Source organism: Cheilinus undulatus, linkage group 23 (assembly GCF_018320785.1).
Source record: "Cheilinus undulatus linkage group 23, ASM1832078v1, whole genome shotgun sequence".
NCBI lineage: Eukaryota > Metazoa > Chordata > Actinopteri > Labriformes > Labridae > Cheilinus > Cheilinus undulatus.
This window is the reverse complement of record NC_054887.1, coordinates 19,090,946-19,107,458: the sequence shown is the minus strand read 5'-3', so window position 1 is coordinate 19,107,458 and position 16,513 is coordinate 19,090,946. Positions and strand designations below refer to the sequence as shown.

Genomic DNA, 16,513 nt, shown 5'->3' with positions numbered 1-16,513 from the left:
AGTGGCTACACCAGAAGACGCAAACCACTCATTAACAAGAAGAACAAAAGTAGTAGTATGTTGAGATGAGCCTCAGACATTCTGGGACAAAGTTCTAAGGACTGATGAGACAAAGATGAACCTTTACTAAAGTGATGAAAAGACTAAAGTCTGGAGAAAGAAAGGATCCGCTCATGATCCCAAACATACAAGCTCATCTGTGAAACACAGTGGAGGTAACGTCATGGCTTGGGCTTGCATGGCTTCTTCTAGGACTGGCTCTTTAATATTCACTGATGATGTAACACATCATGGCAGCATCAAAATGAACTCAAAAGTCTACAGAAACATTTTGTCTCCCAATTTAAAGAAAGATGCAACCAAACTGATTGGGAGATCCTTCATCATGCACCAAGATAATGACCCAAAACACACTGCAAAACAACAAAGGAGTTCATCGGGGCAAGAAGTGAAAGGTTTCAGACTGGCCAAGTCAGTCTCCAGACATTTAACCTGCTGAAGAGGAGACTGAAGGAAGTAAACCCCCAAAACAAACAACAACTGAAAGAGGCTGAGGTGAAAGCCTGGAATAGCATCACAAAAGAAGAAAGTAAAAGTTTGGTGATGTCAGTGAGTCACAGGCTTGATGCAGTTACTGCAAGCAAAGGATTGTTAACTAAATATAAAGTCTTGTTCACTTTAACATGTTAAGTCTATCTGTTCCAATACTTTTGCTCACCTAAAAAGGCTGTGTTCCATTTATAAAGCTATCTTCTAAGTCGTGTATCAGATCCAGATGTAAATTCCTGGAAATAAAAGCTGAAATGTTGATCTGTTGTCTTATATTCATCTTTTTACATATCTACTGTTTATTTTTTTCTCCCGACAGATTTAGCTACAAAAGTCTTTTATTTCTTACACATTAGCACTTAAAGCAGAACACATCCTGCTTATGTAAACATCTGCTGGAGGGGACAGGAGAGTTTATCAGGCTGAAGTTCACATCATGATTTTATTAAAATTATATAGTCTGCTTTGAGAAATATTTGTTGGCCTCAGTAATTCATCAGTAGGAGATTTTTATGTACATGTATACAATTTGACAAACTGAATCACAGGCAAACTTATCAACCAAGTGTGACGGCTCAGTTCATGCTGCTGGGCTTTTGCTGCAAACAAGATCAGTGAGGGTTCAGAAAAACTCGTCATAATATTCTTTGATTTAAATGCAGCTTATTTTTAGAATCACATTTAACTGATAAATGCAGGTAACTTCGTTTCAAATGGTCAATTTTTAAGCAGAGAGAAAAAGTAGGATAAATGAATTAGTAATGCATTTATACTTGTTGCAATGCCCACGTGTAACCACGAGATGGCAGTGTTGTTCTACCAGTGTTTATATCTGTTTTTACTGCCTCCGCCGTAAGGTGAAGAAGACGTGCTTTATTGATGCTTACGGGGAAAACAAGCAAGTTTTTATTTGCTTGTTTGAAAGGAAAATACACTTTTTTCATTTACAGTATTCCTTTGTGGGTTACTTTACATTTATACACAAAATTATTTAGAGACTAGACCTAAAATAGACATTCCTGTCCAGTCATAGTGATGAGTGTATGATGTAGCATGGGCTTCCCCAGAGAGTAAACTACATATTTAAGCTGTTGTGCATCAGTGGAGCAAACTGGTGAATCAAACTCTCTCTGAAGTTGGTCAGGATCTTTTCCATGAAGAAAAACTTGTCTGATAAAGCTGCTGCTATAGCTGCATCCATACTGATCTCTTCACCATTAGCATAGTTCACAGGCTTGCAGAACAACTAAACTACAATTATAACTAGTGTGGTCCTCCTATAATGATGCTAAGTTTCAGATTGAAGCTTTGCAGGATGGATCCACCTGATGATAGACATGAAATCTGGCTAATCCAACCCTTGGTTAAAATAGAAGTTCATGTTCTAAAATCATACCTCTGTTCTTTTTTCTCTTTCCTCAGATTAACATGATATACAGGCCTATGCTATTCATGTGAAAAGCAGGGGTCCATTCATTCTACCTTTCGATTAATAGCCACCTTAAAGTTGACCTGATCAGGTCAGTAGAGACGATTCAGAAGAGAGCTCTGGTCCATCGCTCCTGGAGCGTTTCTCTCCAGGGGAACTTTAGCCTGCACACTATTTATACCTCAGCTGTCTGACTGCATGGCGCCCAGGGAACTGTGACAGTGTGTGTGGGGGTGTGTGTATCATTGGACATTGTCTATTGGAGAGTTTTCTGTAGGGTGATGTGTAATGATGTGAAAGAGACAGACAGGGGAATAAACTTGTGGGGTCAGGCTGAGCAGTTTTAAAATATGCCACATATTCAGTCAGATAGGCCGCACTGAATGTAGGTCAGTCACTCAACACGCACACGGACTCCTGAGTGTCAACAAGCCAGGCCTGATACATGGATGAAACAACACTTTGTAGGTGTGATCGTCCTGAAAACATGAGGGTTGTCTTCTGAAAAAGTAGGGAAATTGAATTACATTTTGGATTTTTTAGTTATTTTAAAAATAACTTCAGAGTTGAGGCTTCTTCTCTTCTGGGGCACTTAATAGAACATTATAAATATTGCAGCCCTACAGCTGCACACTGCTCATCAAAGGTAACCAGAGTTTCTTGGTTAAGACTGAAATCTGCCTCATCATCTTCTTCTTGTGGCCATCTAGCTGGAAAGTTAACAGAATAACAATGCACAATCCAGTATATGAGAGAAATGTTATTATCATTACTATTGAGTTCCAGTGTAATTGTGTGTAATACACAATATTCTATCTGGATCTGCCCATGCTTATAAATGCAGGATACCTGTGTACTTATTTCTGTTTTAGAAATAAGTATCAAATATCAAATATCAGCCCCACCTTAACCGTTTACAACAGTGAAATGTTTCTTGTAAATATTCATTTATAGAGATAGTTTCATAATTGTTGCAGTCACACGGGCGGTGGAGTTAGTCATTTGGAGGCCCACGTGACGAGCAATATGAGACACTTCTGCTTTCTGTTTAAAGCGATCATAACTAGAGAAAAACAGTATTCTTAAACATTTCTTTTCTATTAAAGTCCCTGTAAAAGGTAATCCAACCTCTGTGTCTTAACACACTAGCTATGTTGGAATAAGTTTGCTGTAAACTTGTACAAACACTGAGATCTATGAGTGAATGAATTTTTGATTTAGACCATTAGAAAGTTGTTCACCTCATTCCCTGCGACAATGATATTTTAAAACTCTGCAGTTTATCTCAGTACAGTGTATCTCAGTTAGCTGATGTCACTGCCTTTATTGAGACAGCTGCATGCTGTGTTTTTGTTCATTGTGTGGTAAATTTCACAAATCTATGAATATCATAACAGAGAGATTTGTGCCAGAAAACAGTAAATTTAACCCCCAAATGATGTCTCTGCTCTGGCACAGAGCCAGAAGCATTTTTTACCTGTAAGAGGATTTTATTTCTTGAGAGTGGGTGTGACTTCAGCTCATTCAATCGACACGCCCACACAAGCAGATTTTACTGCTTCATTTTCCATGATTTTGAAGCTTAATTTTTTCAACTTAGAGATGTTTTTAATTACTGAAATTTGTCCTGGTTGAACAGAATTGCCTATCATACAAAAAACCTAAAATAAAGATACTTTTATCACTTTACAGGGACTTTAATGAGGCCAATATACAAACAACAGGTAAAAAATAATATTGTATTTATTGATGCTTATTTACTACACAAAATCTGCTTTTTTAAACATTTATTTGATGATTTTATATGATCCAATCTGCTATAATTTGCCTGTTATAAAGGCATAGATGGTCTTTTTAGGGGCTTGAATGGAAGATCCTTTCCTAGTGGTTTTTTTTTTTTTTTTTTTTTTGGACTCTAAAACTCTGTTTGGATGTTTTATGCAGTCTTAATCCTCATCTTAATTATTCCTGAAATGATTTTGATACCTCACATTTGATGCAAATCTTTGTCTACATGTCTTGAGGCCCCTTGGTGCCTCTCTGAACCTTAAATAGCCAATTAATCAGTTACACCTAAGTATTTTTTCAGCTTGGTATGCTTTAACTGTCACTGAACAGTGATGGTAGTAACAGTACAAAAATATTTGATATTTTTAAATAGACATGATGAGATTCCCTTTATTGTCTCTTCGGACTCTAAGTACTGCCACACATTCAGCTGAGTAGTAAAAAAAGCCATCCATCCTTATCCACATGCACAAAAACGACACATTATAATGAACACATTTTCATGCACGCGACTCAGCTGGGAGAGAGAGAGGGGGGGGTGCGTCTCGGGGGCGCGCGCTCCACCGTCTTGACGTCACGGGAGCGCCCGAGCGGTGGGGAAGCCACCAGTGGTGGAGCAGGCGAAGACGGAAAGGAGGGAAAGATAGACGGTGGAGAAAGACAGGAGGCAGGGAGACAGACGCAAGAAGGGGAGACAGTCCCCCCGAAAAGAGCGTTTCACCTCGGCTGACCGTCTGTTACGTTACGAAAACGTCACTTCGAGACACAAAAGCAGCCGGGTAACTGAGGAGGATATTTTACTGGCCTTTCTTCTTCCACGGAGCGTATTTCACAACCGAAGGAAGCAACGTAAACACAGCCGCAGTGAGTACTGGAAGTTAGCTGGCAGTGTGACTGTGTGCACATGTATGTTTTATTACACGGGCCTAAATGTAGGCTATGTCTCTGTGTATTGTAGAAATACTCGCCACTTTCCGTTAACCTCACATATGTGTCGTCTGTGTTAATTTAAGTCGACGTGGCTGCATTAGCAAGAAACATGATTAAAATTTGATGGCAGCTTTGAGGTGCAGCAGTTTCAGGTCAGCTGTGAGACCTACAGGCAGCACCCACACTGTCATTGTGATACATTTCGTGTTATTTTTTTGTGCTTGTTCAACAAGGCTTTCTCTCGTTTGGTTCAATAAACCAATTGTAGCTGTATAGCCAGAGGCTTTCCGCACAATATCAGGCTAATAACACTGTCTCCTCTCTGTACCGCCAAATGCGATTATCAATCTGTTCTCTGTATCGCTCCCTGCAGAAGAAGAGCCGCTGACAGCTTTATAAAACCACATAATTGTTATTTTCTTCTTATAATATTCACTTACAGCCACCTTTTTGCACTTTGAATTGCCCCTAGTAGTATCTGTAATATCCCCTTAGGGACTCCAAGTGCTCCTGTGATAGTCAATATTAAGTTACCACAATGTCCCCATGAGAGCTGTAAGTTTTTCTAAAGGCCTCCCTCCTCTCTTTCGAGGTAGAAATCTGCCCTTCTCTAAAACGATGTTTTCACTGCTGCCATAGTTGCACAGGACTGTCAACAGCCATGCCTTGTCAGCTGACAGAACAGATGCAAAGCCACCGAGTGGACTAGATGGAGCAACTTGCACAGAAGTGGGTTATAACACCTTTAGAGAGCTGAGAAAATCCCACGGAAACTATGATTTAATGAAAGTGGGGATGTGAAATCAGCTAAGTGTGTGTTTTGCAACGTCCCAGGGAGAAATCGGGGTGGGTAGAAGAGGGAACGCCGAGATTTCCTCTATGTTCCGCCCACAGCCCTATTTCTTTGCACCGCCCCTCCTCCGGGAGCACCGAGTCAGGGAACTGAGCAGCTTCCTTCGACTCAGACTTTTGTAAACACGAGACATTTTTAAATGTCCAGACTCTTTAAGCCTTTTCATGTAATTTCATAGAACTTTCGTTTATCATAACACCATAATGCCTCTTTGTTATTAATTTCAGATAGTAATGCACCATGTTATTGATGTAATATATCAGTATTGGCAGCTTAAAAGTCAATCATAGGTCTTAAAAAGGCACATTATGTACAACTCTTCTAAATATTTTCTTCATTTTTCAATATTGAATGCCCATATTTGATTCATTTATCGCACATGATGGACTTGATATGGTTTGTCGTATTTTATGCCAGTTTCTAAAACATATATTGTCACATTAAGAGTAACAAATCGGTTATAGTGCAGGGAAAACTCTGTAATTGATGATGAAAAATGGTGTTTATATATCTGTGTCCTATCTCTATCACCTACAGTGAGTTTGGAAATAATGGCATGTTGGATATTGACAATATTGCGCATCCCCAATTCCAGACTATTATCTGTGAGTCAGAGGTATTTATTCCAACCACCCTGTTTAGATAGAAAGATAATAAATGGATGGAGAGACTGAAAGCAGTGTATTGCTGCTGATAGTGAACCCTATTACTGACGTCTGTGGTTTTTAGGGCTGGGTATCGCCATTGATTGCCTGAATCAATTCGATTCACATGGTCCCAAATTCAGATTCAATTTGAGTCATGATTCGATCCGATTCAGTATCGATACAAACCTGTTTTGCTTCAATATTAAAGAGATTCTCAGAGAACAAAAGGCAGAAATAGTACAACGAATGTTTCAACCAGACATGTTATTAAAAATATGGCTAAGCCATATATAAAGGTTTGCATTAAAAAATGACCCCATGCTTGTAGTATTAGTATTATATTTTACATCCATATGTCACATCTTGCATATGCATATCCAGCTCATATTGGGAACATGCAATAGATATCCAAAATAAAAGAATTTGGCAGAAAATACTAACCTCAAGTCTGAGTCCATAGGCTTTTAGAGGCAAGTTTCAAGCTCTACATAAAGCAGAGACTGGCCAGGCCTTTATTTAAAGGTATATTTCTGGATTAGATGAATTAATATAATTAAAAAATGAGAATCGATTGTGATCGGAGACTCAATCTTTTGAACCCAGTCCTAGTGGTTTTGGTTGACCTGTATCAGAAACTGTCTACTGAATCAAGAGTCTGGAGTCTCATCTGTACCGTGTCGAATGATTTGGCTTAATCAAAACACCTCTTGAATTTAAGCACCATCAAGGTGGTGCATCTCCTCAGAAGACACCTGCCAGGGTGTCACACACTGAACAGAGCTGTCTCTGCTTTTTCTTTTTTTTTACACCAGTGATCATCCAACGGTGGCCCGGGGGCCACATCAGGCCCGTCACAGCTTCCCATCTGGCCCCCAGAAGATTTTTAAGACCAGTAAATGTGCAGAGGAAAAATATGTTGTGGTATTTAGGCTATGTTATTTAAAAAAATCTCAATAGGCTTAAATGTTGGCTTAATATTTGATCCATTTTACAGACTCGTCACTCGTCAGTCATTAGTAGTGAACATGATGCATGATAAAGACATACTCATGAATTCGTTGTCGATTGGAGCGGTTGTTTTTTCCATGTCAGCTTTTCAATTCAGGTACTTTGAGTGTTCAGTTTTTCCTCCCACAGGACCACCACAGTAGACTGGTTTCCCCACCAATCACAACACAGCATTTTCGCATCAAAACCAGTGATGACAACATGCCGGCTCCAGGAATGTATAGGCTAGCCAAAATATTGCAATTGCCCCCTAGTGGCAGCTGCAGTTTAGGCCATTGGCACTGACTGATGTCACTGCCAGGGGCAAAAAATTATTTACATTTTTAAAGGAAAATAAAATAATGAAGAATTATATGATAATTTGGCCAAAATATTTAGTGGAATTTATTTTTTTTTGGAAGTCATGCCCCTTCAGTGTCTTCCAAGTAAAAACTGGCCCTTGTACAAATGTAGTTGATGACCCATGACCTTCACTATCCATTAGACAGGAACAGGTAACGTTTTTTTACAGGAGGACCACATTGACTTGTCACTGCCAGAGGGCCAAACTCCTGCTACTTTTACATTTGTCTCCTTTAACAGCTACACTGTCATAAAACAGCTAAATCAATAGTTTTGTCATTTTAGAAATTAAAATAGTCATGGTTTAAAAATACAACAAGCAAAGCATTGACTGGATATTAAAGTACAGTTTCATTTTACAGAATAAGTTACAGAAATTTAATCTACTAATTTCTTGTGAATAACAAGTTAAAAACAAATGCTTCAAGATCAGGTCATGCTTTCTTCATATTCACAATCTTCTGATGTTTAAATCAACTTGCAGGTCACATCGAGTGAAGAAGAGAGCCAGACATGGGCCCTGGGCAGCCAGTTGTTCATGCCAGCATCGGACTGTAACGTCTTGTACTTTAATATTTAAGATGCGATAGCAGGCCCACTTTATTCATCGTGTTAGTTTTTCATTAGTTCTTGAATTGCTTTAAAGTCCACAGCTGTGGCAGCTTTGAATAATGTTTTTTTCTTAATTTTCTCCAGAGTCAGTTTGAAACATCTGGGGCTGCAGCTGAGATCATTTCCAAATTGAGAGAATAAACAGAAAGTAGTCCTGCCAGAGCGACTCGTTCCTCGATGAAGGATTTTATCAGTCTTAAAAGAAGAGTCACATATTCTTCCTATAACTGATATGACATACTTATGTCTGGCAGTTGTGTTGCAGCTTGATTATATGTTAAACTTGTCCTGTCTTTTCTATGTACCTTAGTTTATGGATAATCAGTGTTTGTGATTGCTAATATGCTAACAACATCCCTTTATGTGACCTGTTGAAACCTCTGACTGACTTATCCAGTTGATAATCTTCAGGGTTAGTGAGGTCAGATAGTCAAATGATAGTGCGGTTGGGTGGGTAGAGAGGTGCGAAGGTGCAAGTGTGGTTATTTCTATTTATTTATTAACTTAAAATATGAACGGGGTGCACCGGTAGTCGAGTGTTTAAGGCGTGCACCATGTACGCGGGCAGCCCGGGTGCGAATCTGGCCCGACCCTCTTTGCCGCATGTCTCTCCCCCACTCTCATCCCTCTTTCCGAGTCGATCCACTATCCTCCTCTCTACAATAAAGGCCCAAAAACAAATCTTTAAACTTAAAATATGAACAATGCACTTTAATAAACTTCGATGTGTAAATAGGACAGATGGCAAAACTGTGCATGAGACACTAAAAAAATAAAGTGCATAAGGTGCCACAGACCCTGAAAGTATAGTGCTGAAGTGCTGTTGTGATTGCAAATAGCCCTACAGTACAGAAATTTGCATGTATAAACATATTTGTGCAAAGGGTAAGAACACATGCATGTGTTTATGTATGCAATATTTCCCTGGAGTCACATATAGAGGTAAAAACAGTGTGTTACTTTACCAGACATGGTCACAACTCAGTTATGATGAACTTGCTTCATAATACAGGCCCATAATAGGGGGCTCCATTCAGGAGCATGGTGACTTCTAAGAAAGCACGCAACAATTTCTCTGAGTTATAAATGAATATTTGCAGTCAATATTTAGGATGCAAGCATTGTCATTATCTGACGAGCCTGGGGAAGTTCCTCGCTCACCTTCTCCTCCACGGCACTCCAACCGCAGTTTAGCGCTGCTTCCTTGCCTTTGTGTTAATTTCTAAATCTCATCAATAGTTTTCCGTATTCATACAGTAGGCAGCAGCAGAGATTAGATAGGTTTCTACGTGAGCACAACATCAATGCTCTTTTCTTGCATCCGTGGGTTTGTGCGTAACGATTGTGTGTGAGTCACAAAGTGTATGGGTGGTTTGTTTGCCCAGCCTGCATCACGGATTAATTTCCTGTGGCACACAATAGACCAGAGCTGATGTTATCTGTCTTTTATCAGCGTTGTGCTTTCCAGTGTCTGAGCCATACTCTGTGTCTTATCGCTGATAGGACTGGTGAAGTTACAAGTAGCACAGTCACTCTGCTGTGCCAAAATCTCTATCATATCCAGACATCTTCTGGCTTACATTCAGTCCCATGTGTAATTTGGCTGTTCAGTTAATTGAAAAGTCTCTCTCAGTTTGACTTTTCCAGTACTGTCTGTGCAGGATTAATTCATTACTATTTAAGTGTGAGACACACAGTCTAAAAAAAGCCAAACTCCCTGAATCACTTGTATTTTTCTACACAAGATCTTGTAAATCTTTTCTGGAGAAGTTACTGCTCAGTTAAAAACACATAAATCACAGAACTGCCATCTTGACCCATCGTTGTTAACATTTGTGCCCTTATGTGAAGACTGTACTGTGCATGTATGTGGTGAGGAGCCAAACCACTAATGATGCGTTACTTAAAACCATGCCGCAGCATTACATGAAGCATGTATTGCACATAAATGCTGAATGTGACCTTAAAATGAAGTGTAATATGAAGCAGTGAGACTTTATTTATTAGTAGGACCATGAACAGTATTCAGTATAAGTGTTGTGTTTTCCCTAACCCTAACCCTTCAGAGATAGTTTAATGCTTATTTACATCTTTTTAACAGCTGAACGTAAAGCGTTTGCACTTTAGTGCAGAGATGTACTGATTCATCTATTCAACATCTATATCAGCAATAACATTCATGTGTAAGGACATCTGCATGTCTGCACATTTGCAAATAATGTGGCATGAACAGATGCTGGTGGCGGATTTTATCTGTTGTCAATGCCAGCATCTAGTTCACCTAACTGTTGATTTAAAGGAATATTTCAGTGTTTTTGAAGTTGGGTCATATGAGGTATGTAGCAGTTGAAGTGGCATTAGCCTCCAGGGGTTTCAGTGAGCATTGCTCCTTTAAGAAGGACTCACTGCTTGTACTGGCAAGGAAGCTAGGCTATACAGTGTAACAGATGTATGCCTCAACTCCAACTTACTGAGAGAAATTGAGTTGGCGCCTGTTTGACAAAAAATAGATATCATCACCAGCCAGTATTGGGTAGTTTACAGTTATAATCCTGCTGCTTCTGCACTGTGTGAAATGTGCAAACTTATTTGCAATGTTACAGTTCCAAAAATGTTGCTAACAGATTCATGCAGATTAGACAGTTTTCTTTTGCTCCTAGCAGCTTTTTGTTTGAATTTGACTAGAGATATGAAGCTTAGCATTAGTTCATGCAGGACATGGTAGTCATATGCCTAGTGATGATCAGCTGATGGCCAGCTGATGCCAATTATTGCCTCCCAGCTCCCACAGCCAATCACAGCTCTTTCTCTCAACACGGCGGTGTATTTAAAAATACAATATACTTCTCACTAATCCCTACTTGCATTAATGATGATGCACCACGCTGCTGCTGCTGGCAGCACTTCACCTCCTCCACCCCAGCCTCCTCCTTTATAGCATAAAGCTTGTGACACCTTCATATTCAGATTCATGCTACTATGGATTAATTACTTTTGTACAAATGTTATTGTATTCAGTGTGCATTGACATAAATTTATCTATCCATATGGGGCCATGCACTCCCTGAAAGGCCAAAGCACGCTTGACTAACTCAGGGAGTCTCTTTTGAGCAGAACCCTCTGCGCCAAGTAAAACTGTACAGCCATTTTGCAATAAAATAGGGACATTTAGAAAGATGTAGAGATTGTATCCTTGAAAAAAAGTGAAAAAAAGTATCCAAGTATCAGAAAATTTGACGAGCTAAGACATTAAAAACAGCCTCCTTAGGTCTCTAAAGCAGGTTCAAAGCTGATCCTAGATCACTTGTAAGGAAAATACATGATTTTGAGTGAATTCACAGATTTTTCTACTGCATTATAAAAAGAAGCAGTATGCATGCTGCAGAACTCAATGGTGAGAGTATCACCTTTCATTAATATTATTAATGAAAATTATTGAAGAAATTACTGCAGCAATAGAAAAAAAGAAATATACTGTTGGTGTATGTATTGGTTTAAAGAAAGCGTTTGACACCAACACTGGTTAGGTAGTTTAGTTAAAAGACAACAATACATTTTCTGGTTTCAATTCTGAGTGTCTCCATATAGAATATGGAGTTCCACAAGGTTCAGTATTGGGACCTAAACATTTTAGCTTGTATATAAATGATTTATGTGAAGACATAATAATGACGTTGGCAATAAGAGTAGAAAATGACATGGACAAACTGAAAAAATGGTTTGATGAAAACAAGTTGTCTTTAAATCAAAATAAAAAAAAGTTTATGGTTTTTACAAATAAAAGAAAAGATGAAGATATCTCACTGACCATAGATGATGTTAACATTGAAAGAGTGTCTGAATTTCATTCATGGATGTAATTATTGATGATATACTGACATGGAAAGCTCATATTGCTCACGTAAAAAAGAAGGTGTCTAAGAATATTTTTATTCTAAACAAAGCAAAGTTTCTGTTAAACTGTAAGGTCATGAGAATGCTGTATTGCTCTCTTATTCTGCCATATCTTTGTCACTGTGTGGCAATCTGGGGAAATACGTACATAAGCAACATAAATTCATTATTTTTATTAAACAGAAAATGTACAAAAGTTGTTTGTTTTTAGTTTAAAAGATGAGAACCATAGAAGGAAATTTAATTTCAAACATCAATATGCACGGACAACCTTAAAACAGATGTGTATTTCTGTGGTTGGAATCAAAATGTGCAGTTCTTTACAGAGTGATATGAAGAGCTGTTTTAATATATTTCAGTTCAAGAGAATGTTTAAAGAGAGACTCATAAGACATTATGAGCATGGCGAATAGGGTGTTGTTTTGTTTTCCTATTTTTCTGTCGAGGGTAGGTATTGTTAGAGTCTTTGGAAATGTTACTGTATCTTTTTTGAATGTTGCTGTAATATCATTCTTTCAGGTATTGTAAACTTGGCAGACCAACTGTTGAACATTGGTGTTTGAGTGAGGGGCAGGCTAAATAATAATTTTCTTCTCCCTGCTCCTTTCTGGCCATGGAATGGAATGAGGTTGAATGTTTCTTTGTGGAGAAATGTAAACTTTACCATGACTAGAATAAATGAAATGAAATATTTAGTAGCAAGCCATGCATATTAAAAGCATTTTGACTTATATTTTAAGTGCAGAATACATATATCATTGTAGACAGCACAGTGGGTAGAGTTTAAAACTGAAAAGCTGTGATTGACTCAGTGGAAAGGAGCCACTGGCCGGAATTGAACCCGTGCTGCCCGCACTGAAGACAACAGCCTCTGTGCATGGGGCGCGGCAGACATAACCACTAGGTTACCAGCGTCCCATGTCTGACTGTCACTTTAATGTGCCACATACGCAGCATAAGCAGCAGTGAGTTTTGCTAGATTAGTTTTTCTTTCTGTTTCACCAAGTTTTTTCCGAAAAATATACCTTCTCTGGAAGATTTATTCACCCTCCCTGCCCTCAGATTGGAGAAGTGCTCCATTGGTTTGGGATTAGATTCACTTTGCACAGTAAGATTTTAAGGAAAAGGAAAAAGGGCTCCTAAAAGTAGCTTTATGCCCGAAAAAATATTTGCATTTTCCTCTTTTTACATGTTTTCATAATAAAGAAAAATGATTGAAAAATAATTAACCTTTTAAAAACAAAAAAATGCAGAGAAGTCTGTTTTCACCATTCAAAAACACAGAGATCGAATCCTCGTCTCTGATTTGCTTTTCCTGGTTAATTACTTGGTCATTTAAGAGTTCCTTGTATAAAAGCTCTTACAGAAAGTTATCTTTGACGTCCTGTTGCTCCAGCTTAGTACCCAGATCTGGCTCTTTAAATCATCCTTTAGTAGTTCTTTGAATTCTTAATCACTAAGAATTAATAGTAATGCTAATTCACATTACTAACACACTTTTTAGATCGTTTTATGAGAACTTATGCTGTTACACTCACTGTACAGAAGCTGTGAAGGTTAAAAAAAACCAATGTGCTGAATGCCCAGTCATCCCCTTAAATCTCCGCTCAGATTAGGTGCTGAAAGAGTACGACTATCCCCCTCAGCCGGCCTGTCGAGTTAACTTTGAGGAGGATGTGTAAACCCAGACTGCACCAGTGAGTCCTCTCCAGCCTCATCATATCACAGCGAGCCTGACAGGAACAGAGAGTAAAAGGAGGATAATAATATTCAACACGATGTGATTTTTATGAGTCCCCATCCCCGGGCAGAGACAAACTTCGTCTAAATCAGCTCCCACGCTGAAACACCAGCTGGCTAAGTATAGGTTGAGTGGTGTATGCGATGCATTTTGCAGTGTGACAGATGCATATGTGTGTGTGGCGGTAGCATAAATAGAACATGAGGAACACCTTCAGGAATGCCGTGGAGAAAATGAGGAAGTGAAAGGATTGATGAGAGGGAGAGAGAGGGATTAGATGGAGAAGAAAGATGACGCTAACTTGCAGCCACAACAAAATAGATCAGGGTTTTCTTTTAGGGACGAAGAGAGATATAATCCCAAACTTACTATGCTGTTCTTTCATAGCACTTATTGTTGCTTGAACTTTCCAGTCAGCAACATTTAACTCAGTCATTTTAGTTACATCAGCAAGGAATCCCTTAAAATTCCCTGAAAAGGCCACTTGACAAGCCTGGAACTATAAAAGGTTTAAAAGTTAAGCAGCAACTGTGTAGCTCGATACTTCTCTCAGAAGCAGGTAGATGCCGAATACAGAGAAGAAGATAAAAAGAAGACAAAAGCACAGCTCAGAATAGAAGAAAGTAATCTGCTGTTAACCTGATGCAGCATTATCTTGCAATTCCTGCATGAACTTGCAGCTCAGGGCTGCATTAGGCTTCAGAAATGGATCCTGTGGGCGAGGGTGCAAAACCGCTGTGTGCACAGTAGAGCCCCGCAAGGGATTCTTTTCTTAATCTTGCCCTCACCTAACCTGACACGCCAGATGGATTTGTTTCAACCATCCATCTGGAAAACCTTCCATAGACGGTGGAGGATGATTGGATGAACGTTCTGCGTGTCAGAGCAACAAAACACGTGATGATGACACCTGATTAGACTTGCCAAATCCAGTCGAGAGAAAGGCAGAAACATCGTTTCCACAAAGAAAAGACCTCAGTGCTGTTCTTTGTTCTTCTTTTATGAAGAAATGTCACTGAGTGCTGATAAAACTAACACTATAGCAGCATCCACGCTAATCTCCTCCACCATAATTGCACTGACCTCTTGTTGCTGCTTGCTTACGTCACAACTCCGCCGCACCCGAAAGTTCTGCCTCTTACTCCTGATTGGTCCTGTCACTTTCTTACAGGGCCCAGTCTGTTCAGATGGGAGCTTTGCAAGATGGATTCGCCCGTGAGAAACACGGAAAAGGGCGAATCCATCTGCTTTGCAAGGTTGGCTCCTGCCTGCTCTCCCTGGATTTCTTACCATAACTGCCCACTCCTGCAGTGCATGCTGTCCTCTCCCACCCACACCTGCATCAGGCGTGTCCAATCCTGCTTGCATCCTGAATGGATTATGACAGTCCATGTCAAATATTCAGAATAACCTACAGTATTTTTACCTAAAGATATGGGTGTATTAATGTGTTCACTGAAACACCAGCTTTACAAGTTTCCCCCCTGAATGAAGGAGAAAACAACCGCAACACTAACATCTTTGTCATGTGTAAAGGTGTCACACATCAATAAAAGAGCAGCTCAGCCTGATTTCACTCTTGGTTATGGCTCAGTTATAGTAATGTCAAAGGAATATTTACAGACCTTATTTACACATAATTTATTTTTAAGTCATACAGAATTGTTTCTTAATCCCTGGAAAAACCAAAGTGTCAGCACTTCCACCAGCTCTCGCAGACAGCAGGTTGATCTTTACTCTATTAATACTGTGCCATCCTTACCATCCTAATTGTTTAAAGATTAATGCAGTAAGGCCAGTTTGCATGGAAAGCACCAGTGCTCTGTTTTTGTGCACACTTCAGCATTAAAGCTGTGCCTTTTGACTCATTTACAAAGTTTTAGTGTGTGCACTTTATTGTGGAGCTTTAAAACAGCATCACACCGTTTCAGGCGTGCCAAATACGTTTCCTTGTGGGCGTGTTTCAACAAAGTCCAGTTTTTTTCCCAGCTCTGACAGTTATTCTTTTGAAAAGTTATTCACAGACTGGCATTGCTGTGTTTTTATTGTAAAAGAACATCATATTAATCCTCTTTTCTATTTCGATTGCTTTATTCAATCATACTAAACACTTGCTTTTCTTACAAAAATTGAATTTTTGGGATCTGCAGCCATTTTTTTGTCAGCCTGATCCCACCTGCAGTGACTGGACTCCTATTTTTGTTGGAATGGTAAAGAAACAGTTATTTATGCATTTTTCAGTCTTTACTATGGTAGTTAGGAATTCTGCTATCATCCCAATCCTAGCTGCTTATTGCCTGAAATGTAAATAATAGCTTTCTGCTAACAAGTTGGCTCTTAAAGTTACAAATATGACAACGTTAATGTGTAGCAGTATAGGGAAAACAAATGCACAGTGTGTTCTTTGCTGTGCACAGTAAGCACAGCACTTAGCATTCAACCACAGAGACGCTCTTGGTATCCTGGTGTGATATTCTTGGATTTTATGAGGCCTAAGACAACACTGTGAGTGTGTGAGGAGGCAGTGTGTGGAGAAAAATGAGACATCCAGAAAGTGCTGTTAGTCAGGACAGGGAGGCAGAGGATGAAGCACAGGCAGTGTGTGTTTGGGTGTGTGTGTATGGGGGTTTCCTGTAGAGTGTTTTGTGAACATGAAGGGGATGGGGTTATTTTAGTTCTCAGGTTCACTCCCGGGGCTGTTTCAGGATCTGTTCCAGGAA

At 39.3% G+C, this 16,513-nt stretch overlaps 1 protein-coding gene across 4 annotated transcripts in view; it reads left to right on the top strand.

The window, feature by feature from the left end:
* Positions 1-4,363: 4,363 nt before the first annotated feature.
* Positions 4,364-16,513, top strand: part of LOC121505523 (ELKS/Rab6-interacting/CAST family member 1-like) — a 188,470-nt gene continuing 176,320 nt past the window's right edge. For all 4 annotated transcript variants that reach the window (XM_041780924.1, XM_041780922.1, XM_041780921.1 and 1 more), the window contains exon 1: positions 4,364-4,630. The gene's annotated coding sequence lies outside the window, so the exon portion shown is untranslated. The remainder of the gene's footprint in view (positions 4,631-16,513) is intronic.